This window comes from Anolis carolinensis, chromosome 1, assembly GCF_035594765.1.
Source record: "Anolis carolinensis isolate JA03-04 chromosome 1, rAnoCar3.1.pri, whole genome shotgun sequence".
NCBI lineage: Eukaryota > Metazoa > Chordata > Lepidosauria > Squamata > Dactyloidae > Anolis > Anolis carolinensis.
In genome coordinates this window covers 258,721,562-258,737,358 of record NC_085841.1, presented here as the reverse complement: position 1 = coordinate 258,737,358, position 15,797 = coordinate 258,721,562, and the positions used below count along the sequence as shown (strand labels likewise).

The following is a 15,797-nucleotide window of genomic DNA, read 5'->3' as shown; positions in this document are numbered from 1 at the left end:
CTGAAGGCCCTAAAGAGCTGGCGAGGGCCCAGCCCTGCCACATGGGCCAGGCCTGCAGAGTCAAACGGCAGCCTAAGGCCGTGAAGGCCTAGGCAGGGCCACCCGGAAGCAGGGCCTTGACTCCTTACACCCCCGCCCTCCCCTTTTCCCCTCTTCAAAGGAGGGCCCTACCTTCCCACCCTCACCTGCCTGGGCCTCTCTCTCTCTTCCAGGGATTGGAAAAAGGAGCCACCTGCCTGTACTCTCAGGCAACAAATATAATACCTAAAATTACTGTGGTGTAATAATACAAAACAATATAATCTCTAAAATCAGGACATTACATAAAGAACAACACTCTGAAAATGGAAATACCAGACAGAAAAACAACCAGGGCCAGCTAACATCCCAACAAAGGATTCCCCCAGGCAGGAAGCAACCAGGCTTGCAAACAGCAAGGCTATTCACTGCAATTCAACCTAACCAAGCAACATTTCCCCTTGACAGTACACCCTCAGGGTTTCAAGCCATGAGGCTATTCCGTCTCATTCAACCTACCCAAGAAAGGATACCCCTATGTAGAAAGCAGTCAGTCTTTCAAACACCGAGGCTATTCACTGCAATTCAAATTGGCTAAAAAACCATTTCCCTACAACGCAACTACCCAGCCTTCCAAGCACCAAACCTATTCCATTGTATTCCAGCCCACCAAACAAGGATTCACGTAAGCAAAAAACACCCAGACTTTAAGGCTGCAAGGCTATTCACTGCTATTCCACCTGGTCAACAAATGATTCCCATCAGCCACAGCAACGCGTGGCCGGGGACAGCTAGTGTTATAAATAATATTTTAATAATTTTGTGCATGAAACAAATATTTTGGAGTATTTTGGATTTTGTAATTCCAGATAAGGAATGTTCAACTTGTATTAACATTTCTTCAAGCTGTTGCCTTAATCGGATGCAGATCTGCTACTTTTACAATGAGTCAGCTATTTAAAAAACTAATGCCATTAGAGAAATATTGTCACACTTATACAGAGCATTTTTGTGATGGTGCAATGAAATACACATGAAATTCCTTTTTGTGGAAATCTGCTGTACCCGTTAATATCTGTGCCACTGTTTTTTGTAAGGGGAGTTGAAGGAAGAAAGCCCAACATTCAGCACACATCCTTTTGTAAACATATATTCTGTTTAGGGATTTCACAAGAATTTAACATAAGAAAACACCCCTGCACAACTAGTGCAAACTCAGTTGAGGCAAACAACAAAGCAAGTCCCTCTCTAGGTAGGCTATCAGTCCCGGTATAATACAAGCCCAGCCATGTCCCTAAAGTGAAAGGCTGACCAGGGAGCCCAGATTAGGTAGAAGGCAACTCTTGCATCTTTTTGAATGAAAGGGTCCAATGTTGGCCCTCTTCCTTCCCTAATACTTATCTTCTTTGAAAACAAAGGTACACTTACTTTGCAGCATCTTCCAACTCGAATCATGGGGATTGAACTACAACTTCCACTCATCACTGTGGAGGACAACCTTTGAAGGGTTTCAACATTGCATTAAAGGGAGTCCAATTCATTTTGATGTAAGCTTCTCTATTTCTAATTGCATTACAGTTGATTCTTCATGCAACTTTTTTCAGAAGAAACTGGAAGGTAGAGTATTTTGCTCACAATTAGGCAATCCCCAATTTACAAACATCCAACTTAACAGATGACTCATAGTTACAAACAGGGGTGAGACAACAGGACATGAGAGAAATCTACCCCAGGAAAGGAAATTCACCCCTGGAAGAGTTATCAAAATACCTGGGGTAGATTTCTCTCACATCTTGTTTCACCCCCATTTGTAACTATGAGTCATCTGTTAAGTTGGATGTTTGTACTTGGGGACTGCCTAATTGTGAGTAAGATACTCCAGCTTCCAATTTCTTCTGAGAAAGTTTGAAAAGGTGCCTCCACTGAAGCTTTCTCATCAATCCTTGTTTCCACAACAAGCCAAATTTAGAAAATCAATTATTACAGAGACAGGAAGTGAGGTTCTCTGTCTGTCTGTCTGTCTCTCTCTCTCTCTCTCTATATATATATATATATACACACACACACATACACACACACACACATACACACAGTAGAGTCTCACTTATCCAACATAAACGGGCCGGCAGATTGTTGGATAAGCGAATATGTTGGATAATAAGGAGGGATTAAGGAAAAGCCTATTAAACATCAAGTTAGATTATGATTTTACAAATGAAGCACCAAAACATCATGTTAGACAACAAATTTGACAGAAAAAGTAGTTCAATACCCAGTAATGCTATGTAGTAATTACTGTATTTACAAATTTAGCACCAAAATATCATGATGTATTGAAAACATTGACTATAAAAATGCGATAGATAATCCAGAACGTTGGATAAGTGAATGTTGGATAAATGAGACTCTACTGTATCTATCTATCTATCTATCTATCTATCTATCTATCTATCTATCTATCTATCTTCTTCATTTGTTCAGTTGTTTCTGACTCTTCGTGACCTCATGGACCAGCCCACACCAGAGCTCCCGGTCGGCCATTGCCGCCCCCAGTTCCTTCAAGTTCAAGCCAGTCACTTCAAGCATACCGTCCATCCATCTTGCCCTTGGTCAGCCTGTCTTCCTTTTTCCTTCTATTTCCCCCAGCATCATGATCTTTTCCAAGCTTTCCTGTCTTCTCATGATGGATCTTCTTGCAGTATAAGGCACTCTCAGAATTCTCCTCCAACACCGCAGTTCAAAGGCATCTATCTTCCTTCGCTCAGCCTTCCTTATGGTCCAGCTCTCACATCCATAGGTTGCTATTGTTACAGGTTTGTAGAAAAACAAACTGCGTGCAGTCCTGTCCACACTTATCCAGTCCTTTGTTGTATCCACAATGAGCAAAAGAAAAACAAGCCACGAAAATGGAAGAGAAAAAATCAAAAATTTACTCTTAAGTAGCAGAGTCAAAAATCATAATAAAACTTCCAGCAACAAAAACTCACATAAAGTCTCTTGCATTAAATTCATGCATCTTCATAGTAGGCTCTCAGCAAGCATTCAGTAAGTCCCCAGTAAGTCCCCAAAAGACATTGCAAACATTTCCCAGATATACCCCATTCAGGGAGTGGCTCAAGCCTGTTAGCCCTGATTGTTCCAATTACTCAACCATGAGTTGTAATTGACCAGGTGTTTTTCTCTTAACACACACTTACACAAGTAGTGATCCCACAGAAACTTAGTCACATACATGCATATACAGTAATAGCTATGGGGTATACCATTGCTTTAACTATGTGGACTTTCATTGCCAGTGTGATGTCTATGCTTTTCACTTTTTGTAGAGTTTGGCTATTGCTCTCCTCCCAAGAAGTAAACCTCTTCTGATTTCCTGGCTGCAGTCTGCATCTGCAGTGATCTTTGCGCCTAGAAATATAAAGTCTGTTACTGCCTCCATGCTTTCTCCTTCTATTTGACAGTTGTCAATCGGTCTGGTTGCAATGATCTTGGTTTTCTTGATGTTTAACTGCAGCCCGGCCTTTGCACTTTCTTCTTTCACCTTGGTGATAAGGCTCCTCAACTCCTCCTCACTTTCAGCCATCAGAGTGGTATCATCTGCATACCTAAGGTTGTTAATGTTTCTTCCAGCAATTTTAACTCCGGCCTTGGATTTGTCAAGCTCTGCACGTCGCATGATGTGTTCTGCATACAAGTTGAATAGGTAGGGTGAACGTACACAGCCCTGTCGTACTCCTTTCCCAATCTTGAACCAATCTGTTGTTCCATGGTCTGTTCTGACTGTGGCTACTTGGTCTTTATACAGATATCCCAGGAAATAGACAAGGTGACTTGGTATCCCCATACCACCAAGAACATTCTGAAATTCCCTGGCTACCTCCATTATCCAGCGGATATTGGCAATTTGGTCTCTTGTTTCTCTGCGTTTTCTAAACCCAGCTTGTACATCTGGCAACTTCGCTCCATGTATTGCTGGATTCTTCCTTGCAGGATCTTGAGCATTACCTTGCTGGCATGGGAAATAAGTGCCACTGTACGGAGGTTTGAGCATTCTTTAGCATTTCCTTTTTTGGGTATGGGGATATAAATTGATTTTTTCCAATCTGATGGCCATTCTTGTGTTTTCCATATTTGCTGGCATATGGCATGCATCACCTTTACAACATCATCTTCCAAGATTTTAAACAACTCAGCGGGAATCCTGTCATCTCCTGCTGTCTTGTTATTAGTAATGCTTCTTAAGGCCCATTCAACCTCACTCCTCAGGATGTCTGGTTCTAATTCACTCACCACATCATCAAAGCTATCCTCTATATTATTATCCTTCCTATACTGATCTTCTGTATATTCTCGCCACCTTTTCTTGATCGCTTCAGCTTCTGTGAAGATGCCAGTCACATATGCAGGTGAAACGTCAGGAGAAAACGCTGCTAGAACACGGCCACACAGCCCAGAAACCATACAACACTCCAATAATTCTGGACTTAAAAAACTTCAACAATAGAACTTACCTTGTTCATAACTTGAGAACTGCCTGTTTTGTACTGATTACCAATTTCAACATGGGTTCTCTCTGTGTGCACTGCCTCAACAATCATTCCAGAAGGACTCTCATAGTAAAACATGCAGAAAAGACTTACCTTCCATTTCACTTGAGCCTAGGCTGTTAACCTTGGTGTTTCTAAGGGACCATGTTAATGTGTTTCTTGGAGTCTAATACAATACTCTAACAAATACTTTTAGACTGTTAAGATGACTTGAGTTATACTACTAACACCACACTGTTCACTTTCAGAAGGACCAAACGAATTTCTAAGGTAAGTTTCTGCTACTGCTTGTATGCAATATTTTAAGAAAATGTCTGAAAGAGACTCAGAGTTACTCAATTTTTATTTTTAGCTTTCAGTAAGAACAGATATTTACATGACTGACTGACAAACACTGCTATATCATGATATTCCCCATGATATTCAACTCCAAACATCAATATATGCAGGAATAAATCATGTGCCTAACCTTAGCAAACACTCAACATCTCCATTAGCATAATACTAGAAAGTCATTTCTAAAATAATTTGATACACTGAATATCATATTTGTCTTCACTCTAATATTTATTTTACAAAAAGTGGGAGATGTTTTCAATACCCATTTATCATCATCACTTCTGATCTAATAACAGAAAGTTATATATCCAGATATCATATCTGCTTGAGTCATCATTCACCCTAATTACTCTGCGTTTTTCACTTCTCATTTCTAATCATTTGAGGAAGTATTTTTCTCTTCAGTAACGGAGAAATGAAGTTACTGTCCCAAGTGTTCAACTGTCATATTATTTGCATATTCAATCTTACATGTAATTGTGATTTCTAGAAGTTATGACTACTGACTTCATATTATTCAGTAAGAATAAACTAATGCTATACATATCTTAATATATCAATGTATTTTTTCACATTTAAGCTTTAATTCATTTACAGGGAATCATGGCATTTAATTGGATGGAAACAGGCTTGCTCCAAATACAAAACGGTTTCATTTTTGCAGAGTAGTTTGTTACTTTGGATTAGAGCTCAATATTAGGGTTTAATAAGACTGTCAGTTAACTGCACTTCAACCTTTCCAACAGAGGCCTCCAAGTTTGGATCCAGCAGATGAGGTTCATCATGCTTTGGTATGGAAAAGAAGATACTTTCTCACTGCAATGATATCTGCTGCCTAAACAGAGATAACAATAAGTTGTATACCCACTGCATCTCAAAACATTAAAAACATTAACCTACATTCCAGCTGAGCACAAAATCTGCACCTCCTGAAATAGCAGACTGAGTGTTGTAGATCATGCCTCCAACCATATTGTCTAGTTATAGAAAAACACTGATTCATTTGACCATGACATCATTTGGTTACTAAGTTGGAGCAAAAAAAATGCAAATAATAGGAAAAACAATAATTTGTACTTGCAAATTTAACAAAGCCACCAACAGAATTTCATAAGGACGTCCTGTGGCTCAGTCATCCCTCTGCTGCCACGTTTCACTTTTTTTTTTTAACTTACAACAAAATGAGGCAAACACTGATGGTTCCTCCTTCTACTTGACATGAAATGCAACAATCTCGTTATCACATGAGATAATTCTAGCATCAGCTCTCTGTGGAACAGCTTTTGGAAAATGTCATAGCATTTTATAGTTTTCACTGCCTCATGATCTATATTTATTTAATCTCACTATAGTCTTTGACCAATTCAGTTTCTGCATACTCAATAGCACTCCAAGCTGCACCATGAAAAGAAGTACAGAAAAGTATGAGAAGCAGTTCTGCAAGGGCATGTGCATATTGAGGGAAAGACTGGATAATGGCTTTGAGAAGTAAGACAACTTTCTCATCTTCCATGTTCGCTCTCTCTGTCTCAAAATCCCTGGAGCCTTTCTTCAAGGGAGCTCAGGGGAGCTTAAAAGGACGATCTTCTTTTTTCTCACAAGAACCCGGTGAGGCTGGCCAGACTAACAGTCCAAGGCCACATAGAAAAGGGTGAGCAAGAATATGAATTTGGCCTTCTAATAGGCAAGTTCTATAGAGTTTGCAACAAAACATTATGAATAAACATTTTCAATAAATATGGACCTCCTAATTTATATACAAACTCTTTAAGTACAGAAATACAGTGCAATCCCCATACCCATGGAAGCATTACTGGATTTCATGGGAATAAACTAAACTGCAGACGACAGTGAACCCTATTGATATGAAGGATTTCTTTAAAAAATGTTTTATTGATACATCAAAACATTTAACAGGCTTTTGCGATACAGACAATACAGACAGTGTTCCAAGTGTCGCTTTGCAATATTAGCATTTTATATATTCCTTGGATATATACACCCTCCCCTCTCATTTCCCCCTCCCACCTGGAACAGCAATTCCAAATGATATCATTGCATTGATTTAACCGTGTGGAAAACCGGGTTCAAAGCTCTATACCTATCATTTCCATCTGTTTTGTCGATTAAAATAGACCATTTCCTATTCCAGTCTTGTTTTGTGTAACTATTCAGATACTTGTCTTTCCTTTGATTAATTATATGTATTTTCTGACATGAAGGACTTCTAACCCAAGAATATCATAGAACTGTAATGGAGAACCTAAAAATATTTAGAGGACATATTTTGTCAGACCTGGATAAATGAAAATGCAGACATTAATCAATGGTAATGATCTATTTTCCTTCTGAATGTAGGGTATTTAGCAGCTTGATTTGGGAGCTATATGCAGCCCATAGGCCGTATTTCAACCATGCTGTCTAGCCATCAACACACTCTAAAGAACAGCTTGACTACCTCATCTATATCTATACCTATCTATCTATATAATAAAAGTTAGTGTTTGTATATTTGTATGTATGTATGTGGGTGGGTATGTATGTATGTGGCAGCTTTCTGATTGGTTCCCATTTCCACAGGACACTGCGACCCCCACGAACGATGGAACTGGACCAAATTTGGCACACATAACCCCCATGACCCACTTTACATCCTGGTGCAGTTTCGGGGATGGTGGGATTTGCAGTACTTTCCATTGATGTATATCCTACTTCCAGAGAGCCATATGTATTCCTACTACATCAATTGCAAAACCAAACAAATAATATTTCTAATAAATAACATTTCCTAATCCAGACATTTCCTAATCAGACCTAAGTTTGAGTATAAATATATTATCCTAATAGTTAATGTATTGGTTAACATGTAGTACTAGACCACTAAGTTTTATGTTTACACACTCCTCTTTTGTCTGCAAAGGGAGATCAGAAACATGGCCACCATTTGTCATTGATTCCAAACTCAGAAAATGGTGGTTAGGTTTAACCATGGTTTGTTCAAAGAAAGCAGCCTCAGGCCTTGAGTGGTTATTTTGGCTAATTCACAAACAAACCCATAGGTACCATCAATTCTAGATCCCAATTAAATGAAAACAGAATAAGATCTGCTTGAAGCCATGCAAAGGAACAAAGAGGAACTACAAAAAACCTCAGGTATTCCTCATTCACTTTGCATAGGAAATACAGGTATTCCAAAATCCAAAAAGAAATATGAAAAACTTCTGATTCCAGGCATTTCTGATAAGGGAGATTTACTCCATAATAAGAAAATGAATTTAAAATGTCTAATGCAAAAAGTCCAGGTTTAATTATGATAACTGGTAGATAAAAACATGTATGTAACAATATTTTAGAGAAATTACCATTGTTAATAAAAATTACCCATCAAGCAGTAAATTATGCTCTAACACTAATAAAGAGGAAGTTAGCTTAAAAACTGCACAATGGATTCCATTTTTATATTAGATGATAAGTTGTAAATAATAACATACGCATTAAGAGATTTGTAGCTTGTCTCAATATCAATTGAAATTTTTGTCAATCAATCACAGCCAAATTTTTGTAATCTCTTAATAATCATGTGACCAAGGTGATTAATGGCTCAGACATAAGCTTGGATGGGATCCTTGCAATAAGCCTAAAAGTGTTATCTACACGAGACATTTATCACTTTGATACCATTCAACCAGTCATGGGTCCATCCTGCAGAGTATTAGGTACCAGAAAATTAAAATTCCTTAATGGCTTTGCTTGAGATATGGTTTCCAAAATACCTTGAAAAAAAGAACTGATTAAATCAAGGTATCATAGAAGTTGTTAGCACAGACAATACAAAGCTCTCATCTATGGCAACTAAAATGATATTTAACTGTAATAAGACTATAGCGTGGATATATTCTATATGTAGTACAAATTGTACATTATTTTGTATGTATATGTGCCTTCAAGTTACCTTGTCAACTTATGGTAACCTTATGAATTTCTTAAGCTTAGACAATACAGAGTTGGTTTTGCCACTTCCTTCTTTTGAAATAGAGCCTACAGCACCTGACATTTGTTGGCAGTCCCCCATTCAAGTACTAACCTTCCTAGTACTGATGTAAAAGCACATGCTTAGAAGCAATAACATGGATTACAGTACATATTACAAGACTCAGTCCTAGTGAGTGACACCTTCTATATCAGAGGTGTGGTGAATCTACCTTGGATTTCACTCCCAACTTTAAAGTAGCAATTCAAGAGGTTAAACCCCAACCAGTAGTTAATATCAGAACTCTGGATAGTTCCTCTTGTCTGAATTAAAATTTACAGAAGATTTCCTACTCCACAACATCAGTACTCCTAGTACTAAAAACAGATTCCAGAACTGAGCCTGTAAGAAATTAAGCCCCGGGTATGGTCTCATTTACGTATAACACTATGGCAGGGGAGTAGGTTTAAATAAATTGTTTTCATTTTTAAGAAGACATTCACCAAGAGGAATAGGAGGAACTAATATTGGGAATGATTAAAAAAAGGTATGGGACTATGATTACAACCCAAAATATCTTGCAAAAAAACTTATGCTCTCCAACAGGTCATGGGGACTTATGAGGTCAAGTAACATATGTATTGCCAAAAAGAAGGCTATTACTAAAGAACAACACACAAGTGAATAAATGCTGCAGAGACTATGAGGAAAGGCAAGATTCCGCCCCTGCCCTCTTCCCCCACTGAGGTCTCATTTTCACTACCATATAATCTAGTGGAATGCAGACTGTTTGATTTAAAATGGATTATATGGCAGAGTAGACTCATATAATCCAGTATAAAGATGATAATCTGCATTCAGAAATTGGATTACTCGGTCAGTGTAGATGGAGTTTACAGAGTTTACTTTTGTGCTTGGAGCTAAGCCTGGGACAGAAATAAGACAAGGACAAAGGAGGAAAGCGGGCAAGGAGAGAGAAATTCAGACCTTTTAAAACAGGCATGGGCAAACTTGGGTCTTCCAGGTGTTTTGGACTTCAACTCCCACGATTGCCAACAGCCAGCTGGCTGTTAGGAATTGTGGGAGTTGACGTCCAATACGCCTGGAGGGCCCAAGTTTGCCCATGCCTGTTTTAAAAGCATAAAGTGTGATGATAGAGCAGGCATGGGCAAACTAAGGCCCAGGGGCCAGATGTGGCTTCCAAGGTGTTTTTACCTCAGGCCCTCCTCATTTACTCTGTCCTTTTGACATAAGGACATGGCAGCCCACAGCAGCTGGAGCCATCTGGAGCGCTCTCAGCCACTGTATGTCTCGCCCTCCTCCCAGCATAAGGACGGTGCAAGTGGCCGCATCCTTATGCTGGGAGGATAGCTCAAGGAAGGCGCGTGATGGCTGAAAGCCTGCCAGAGCACTCTCAGCCACCGCCTGTCTTGCCTTCCATAATGTCAAGAGGACAGCCTGAGGATCGGGGGAGAAGGACCTGGGCAGTCACTGCATGTCCTCCCTTTTTCCTCGGCATCCCCATCCTTATGTTATGAGGACAACCTGAGGATGACCCAGGCCTTGCCCTGGCTCCTCCTGGCTCTGCCCTCTCCTCACGGGCCCGTCCCACCCAGCGTGCGAACAGCCCTCCCAGCTGGACCCACAATGTGGCCCCAAAGCAAAAACAAATTGCCCATGCCTGTGATAGAGTCTTAATCAGGACTGTCTCTGCCAACAACTAGAACAATTAAAGAGTATGAAAAACTTTTTCTAATGACATCACAGTATAATGTAGTAGATGTTGTAATTAACCCTAATCAGTACTTGAAAATGTATTTCACCACTTGAAGGATCCAAAACAGGTCCTGTAGAAGAGAACTGCTAAACTTTACATGGTTATTTTGTTGCTGCCAACAGGTCTGAATGCATTTCACTCTGCAACATGGAATGATTTGAAAACAGAATAACAAATTGGCAGAGATTTGTTTTCCCAGGTCATTCTCATGGACCTTATATGCCACTTTGCAACTGAGGCAGAAATAACGTTGTCAAGGCTTGAAATAAATACCAAATGCTTTCCATTTTTATATGCATAGATATAGCATAATTGACAGTACAATCCTTAGAGACATGCTTAAAGAAGGCAAAAATAAACGGCTCCACAAAGATAAATATCACCATAAGAATATTATTATTATTATTATTATTATTATTATGTTTATTTATTTATACTTCACTTTATTTCCCCAAAGGGGATATTTTTGTAACAGATGAATGAAGCAAAATGTAAATTCATAAGGTTTGTGAGACTTGGCACAATTGCACACGCCGTATTCATAGTCTTCTCAATTAGGTGTTGTAATACTGAATTTCATTATCTGCTCTGCTTGGTAATAGTTTGATTAACTGAGTTAATCAACTGTTTCAAATCCTCAACTGTGATACACAGTTTAATCTAATGCAGTCACCACTGCATCCAATGTCACCTATTAACACCGTTAGCGAGGAGATCTACTATATATTTCCACTCCGAGAATGATTATCTCAATGAATACTACTTCATATTCAGCCAAAAACATGGGATAATCCAGTGCACTGGATTGGAACTCCATCCAATAAAATTCTAATCCAAGCCATCCAATATATGCACATTTTCACAGGCTTACATTACCTGCTTTCAGATCCATACATTTCATCCCAAACTGTTTCATTTAGTAAGCACATCTAAGAGGAATATGAAATGCCCAGTCAAGTACACAGCAAGGGTGATAGGCACACACATGGCACATAATGGTAAGCTGGCTACAGGCTTATCCCTTTATGCCCTTTTACCAATTTTGTCTGCATTTTCCTAAGATATAAATCCCCTGAAGCAGTTTGTTGCAAAATCTGTCATTTCCAGCTCACTATCTGACCACTAGGCAACCATCCAAACAGAAATACAGTATCCTGTGAAAAACCAAACATGCTTAAGTTCCAGTGAAATCAAGGAAAATAAGCCTGCAATCCTATGCACGCTCCAAAAAGTACCAATGAACTAAGCAGGGTTTATTTATTTATTTAAAACATTTACATTCTGCCCTTCTCACCCTGAGGGGGACTCAGGGCGGAGAACAACATATATATGGCAAAAATTCAATGCCGTAACATAAAATAAACCATAAATGTACATAAACACTAAAATCAGTTATCTCCACATTAAAACCATTATTTAAAACCATCACAAGCCATACTGTATCCAGTCAGCAGGGTGAAATTTCCTACTGCTGCCATTATTTATTAATAAACATGCATAGACACTTTTTACATATGACAAGACCTTATTGATTTCAATATATCTAAACACACCTAACTTTCCATAGATTGTGTCCTGTGCAGTAATATTATACAGTACACTCTCAGGCCTCTTTTACACAGCTGAGTAGAATCCCACATTTTTTGCTTTGAACTGGAATGTATGGCAGTGTGGACTCAGATAACCCAGTTCAAAGCAGATATTGTGGGATTTTCTGCCTTGATATTTTGGTTATATGGCTGTGTGGAAGGGCCCTCAGTCAGCTGACACCCATGGGGATGGGTAGATGCTGGATAAATGTAATTTCTTGTTGCTTGAGAGTTACTATTAAAAGCATCCCTAATACTTTACCCCATACTATATCATACCATACATTCTGTATTGACTTGATATTAATATTGAAATGCAGTAAATAAAATACAGAAAAATAAAGATAAAACTCAATGGAACATTTCTGGTAAAAAGTATTATTTCTTTGATTTTGTTTATTTATTTATGGAAACCGCCCTGAATCCCTTCGGGGAGAGGGGTGTGTTAAAAATAAAGTTTTTGTTGTTATTCTTATTACAGTAGAGTCTCACTTATCCAACATAAACGGGCCGGCAGAATGTTGGATAAGCGAATATGTTGGATAATAAGGAGGGATTAAGGAAAAGCCTATTAAACATCAAATTAGGTTATGATTTTACAAATTAAGCACCATAACATCAGGTTATACAACAAATTTGGCAGAAAAAGTAGTTCAATACTCAGTAATCTATGTAGTAATTACTGTATTTAAGAATTTAGAACCAAAATATTACAATGTATTGAAAATACTGACTACAAAAATGCGTTGGATAATCCAGAACGTTGGATAAGCGAGACTCTACTGTATTTGCTGGTTGCTTGAGAATTTTGGTTGCTTGAGTTCTGGTTAGCTGAGGCCCTATCTACAAACTGCATTATATGATCAGTGAAGACTTATAATGCAAGCATTTCTACCAGCACAATTATTCATGCAATATAGTTGGAATTGGCTTTGGATTGGTTTATTTTATTTCTGCTCCTTTCTGCAGAACTGACCACTGCATTGGATAGACCACATCAGCTCTAGATTATTAATTAAGGTTTTTTTTTGTGGGAGAGCAGATGGCAACTACTGGATGGCATATGTTCTGTATTAGAAACTAGAGCCTATGTGGTCTATCCAATGCAATTTTCTGAATCAGCACCCCAAATAACTAAACCAAATCTAAGTTGACCAAAAACTGATTTGTAATCCTTTTGGTTCTAATGTTGGGAGCCCCTGATGGTACAGCGGGTTGAACCGCTGAGCTGCTAAACTTGTTGACTTAAAGGTCGGCAGTTTGAATCCAGGGAGAAGGGTGAGCTCCCACTGTTAACCCCAGCTTTTGCCAACCTAGCAGTTTGAAAGCATGCAAATGTGAGTAGATCAATAGGTACTGCTCTGGCGGGCAGGTAACAGTGCTCCATGCAGTCATGCAAGCCACATGACCTTAGAGGTGTATACGGACAATGCCGGTTCTACGGCTTAGAAATGGAGATGCGCACCACCCTCCAGAGTCGGACAGGATTAGACTTAACATCAGGGGAAAATCTTTACCTTTACTAATGTTGAAGAATGGTCCCTGGTCAAAGTGGTCCCCAGTTAAGTGGTCCTTGGTCAAAGTGGACCCTGGTCAAAAAAAGGCTGAGAACCACTAATCTACACTGACCATATAAAGCAGTTTCAAATTGCATTATGTGGCAGTGCAGATGGGGCCCGAGAGTCTACTGTATAATATTCTGATCTAACAGAGAGATTATTCAGAGAGGAATGACAACCCCCCCTCCTCTTGCCAAAATATAGGAAGATCTCCTAGAATGGTGCAAAGTAAACGCTAACGCACAGAAAGCCGGTTCCCAGAATGTACATTCAAAGAGCAAAGGACATTCCCCCCACAACGCCCAATCCCTCCTGAATTCAAAGACAGAGGGAGCTTCAAGACCTCAAACGGCAAAGTGTCACCAATTCGTTCAAGAAAACAGGAAAAAAGCCACCCTCCAGGTTGAGAGTAGCGAAGAATGTTTCAAGACCCAAGGCCACCCATTCCTGCTTGCACACACCCAGTCATGCGCGGAGGAGGGGAGGCAGAGAAAGAAAGGCACCCAAGGCTGCTCCAGAGGCGCCTCTGGGCTTCCCCCGGGCACTGGATCCCGCAATAACGCCCCAGCGAGGGCGAGAAGAAGGAGCACAGGCAGAGGCGGAGGCTGGGAAGAGGGGCGAGCCGGGAAGCAAGCAGCCAAGGCGGGCACATGCAGCAAAAAAATACCCCTGATCCCGCCGCCAGGCCACGCTGGCCTCCCTTCAGCCCTCCGCCTGCGCAAGAGGAGGCACCTGTTTGGAGGGGAGGGCGGGAAGGGTCCTTGCCTGTGGAGGGGAAGGGGAGAGGGATGCATCCCCTTCACCATGGCAACGCGGCCTGCTGAATCTTGGTGAGGAAAAGGCCCCGCTGAGTGAGTGAGGAGGGCAGCTCTTCCCTCCCCTCCTCATGGTGCCCCACACACCAAGACAGTTTGGGAGGGGAGCATGAGGAGGGTGCCCCGTTTCTCCCAGAAGGGGTCTCCGCCCGTCCTGGGGCGTCTTCGCCGCTACTCACCCCTTGGCCGCCGTCTCCGGCGACGCCGCCAACGGCTGGCCAGAGGAGCCGCTGCCGTTGCCTCCATCCCGGGGCTGGCTGCCTGCCCCCGCTCCTCGCGATTCTCCAACGCCGCCTCCGCCCGCGCCGCCGCCGCCTCCGCTCGCCGGGCCGCCTACTGCGTCAGCTTCGTAAGGCCCCGTACGCACCCAGCGGTAACCATGGAGACAGCTGAGGTGGGTTTTCTTTCTCTCCCTCCCTCTCTCCTCAGCGCCCCCTGGTGTTGAAAGAGGCCCAGAGCGCTGTCAGGGAGAGGAGGCCTCAAGGCGCTGCCGGGCTGAAGGCCGCCTCAGGCTTCCCCAGCCCCACTGGCAATTTGAAACTACATTATACCCTCAGTGTGGACGCATGCCATGCAGTTAAGTGATTACCTCATCACACTCGAGCTTGGATCCACTTAAAATCCACGTTAGGGAGGGGGCTTTAAATAGTTGGGCCTCACCAAACTACAAGCCCCAGAATTCTACAGGAGGAAGAAACCGGATTTAAAGTGGATTCGTGCTCTAGTGCAGGCAAGGGCCCTCCGGGTGTTTTGGACTTCAACTCCTGCAATTCCTAACAGCAAATGCAGAGGGTTGACAGTAGTTAGTCATGAAATCGCGGTCGATAACAGTCACAGCCAGTATGGTGTAGTGTAGAGCTTTCCAAACTGCATCGTGACGCATGGGTGTGTTGCATGTAATCCCTAGGTGTGTTGTGTGAAAATATTGCCCCCACCCCCACAAAATGCTCCCTCAACCCACCTCCACAAATCTCCCCTTGAATAGTCTTGTCAGCTATTTGGATCAGCTGCCAAGCCAAGGAAGCAGCCCCAGCTGTTTCCATAGTTGGGGAAACGTTCAAAGCAGTTGAAGGACACTACTCCAGACTTTTCTGATTATTATTATTATTATTATTATTATTATCTCAAAAATAGTGAATAGTCCTTTTACCGGTGTGTGTGTATATATGTGTGTGTGTATACA

At 41.0% G+C, this 15,797-nt stretch overlaps 1 protein-coding gene across 2 annotated transcripts in view; it reads right to left on the bottom strand.

The window, feature by feature from the left end:
- Positions 1-14,984, bottom strand: part of dagla (diacylglycerol lipase alpha) — a 182,979-nt gene extending 167,995 nt beyond the window's left edge. The window contains exon 1 of one of the 2 annotated variants that reach the window (XM_003224134.4): positions 14,794-14,984. The gene's annotated coding sequence lies outside the window, so the exon portion shown is untranslated. The remainder of the gene's footprint in view (positions 1-14,793) is intronic. The other variant, XM_008115870.3, reaches the window with a different exon arrangement.
- Positions 14,985-15,797: the final 813 nt, after the last annotated feature.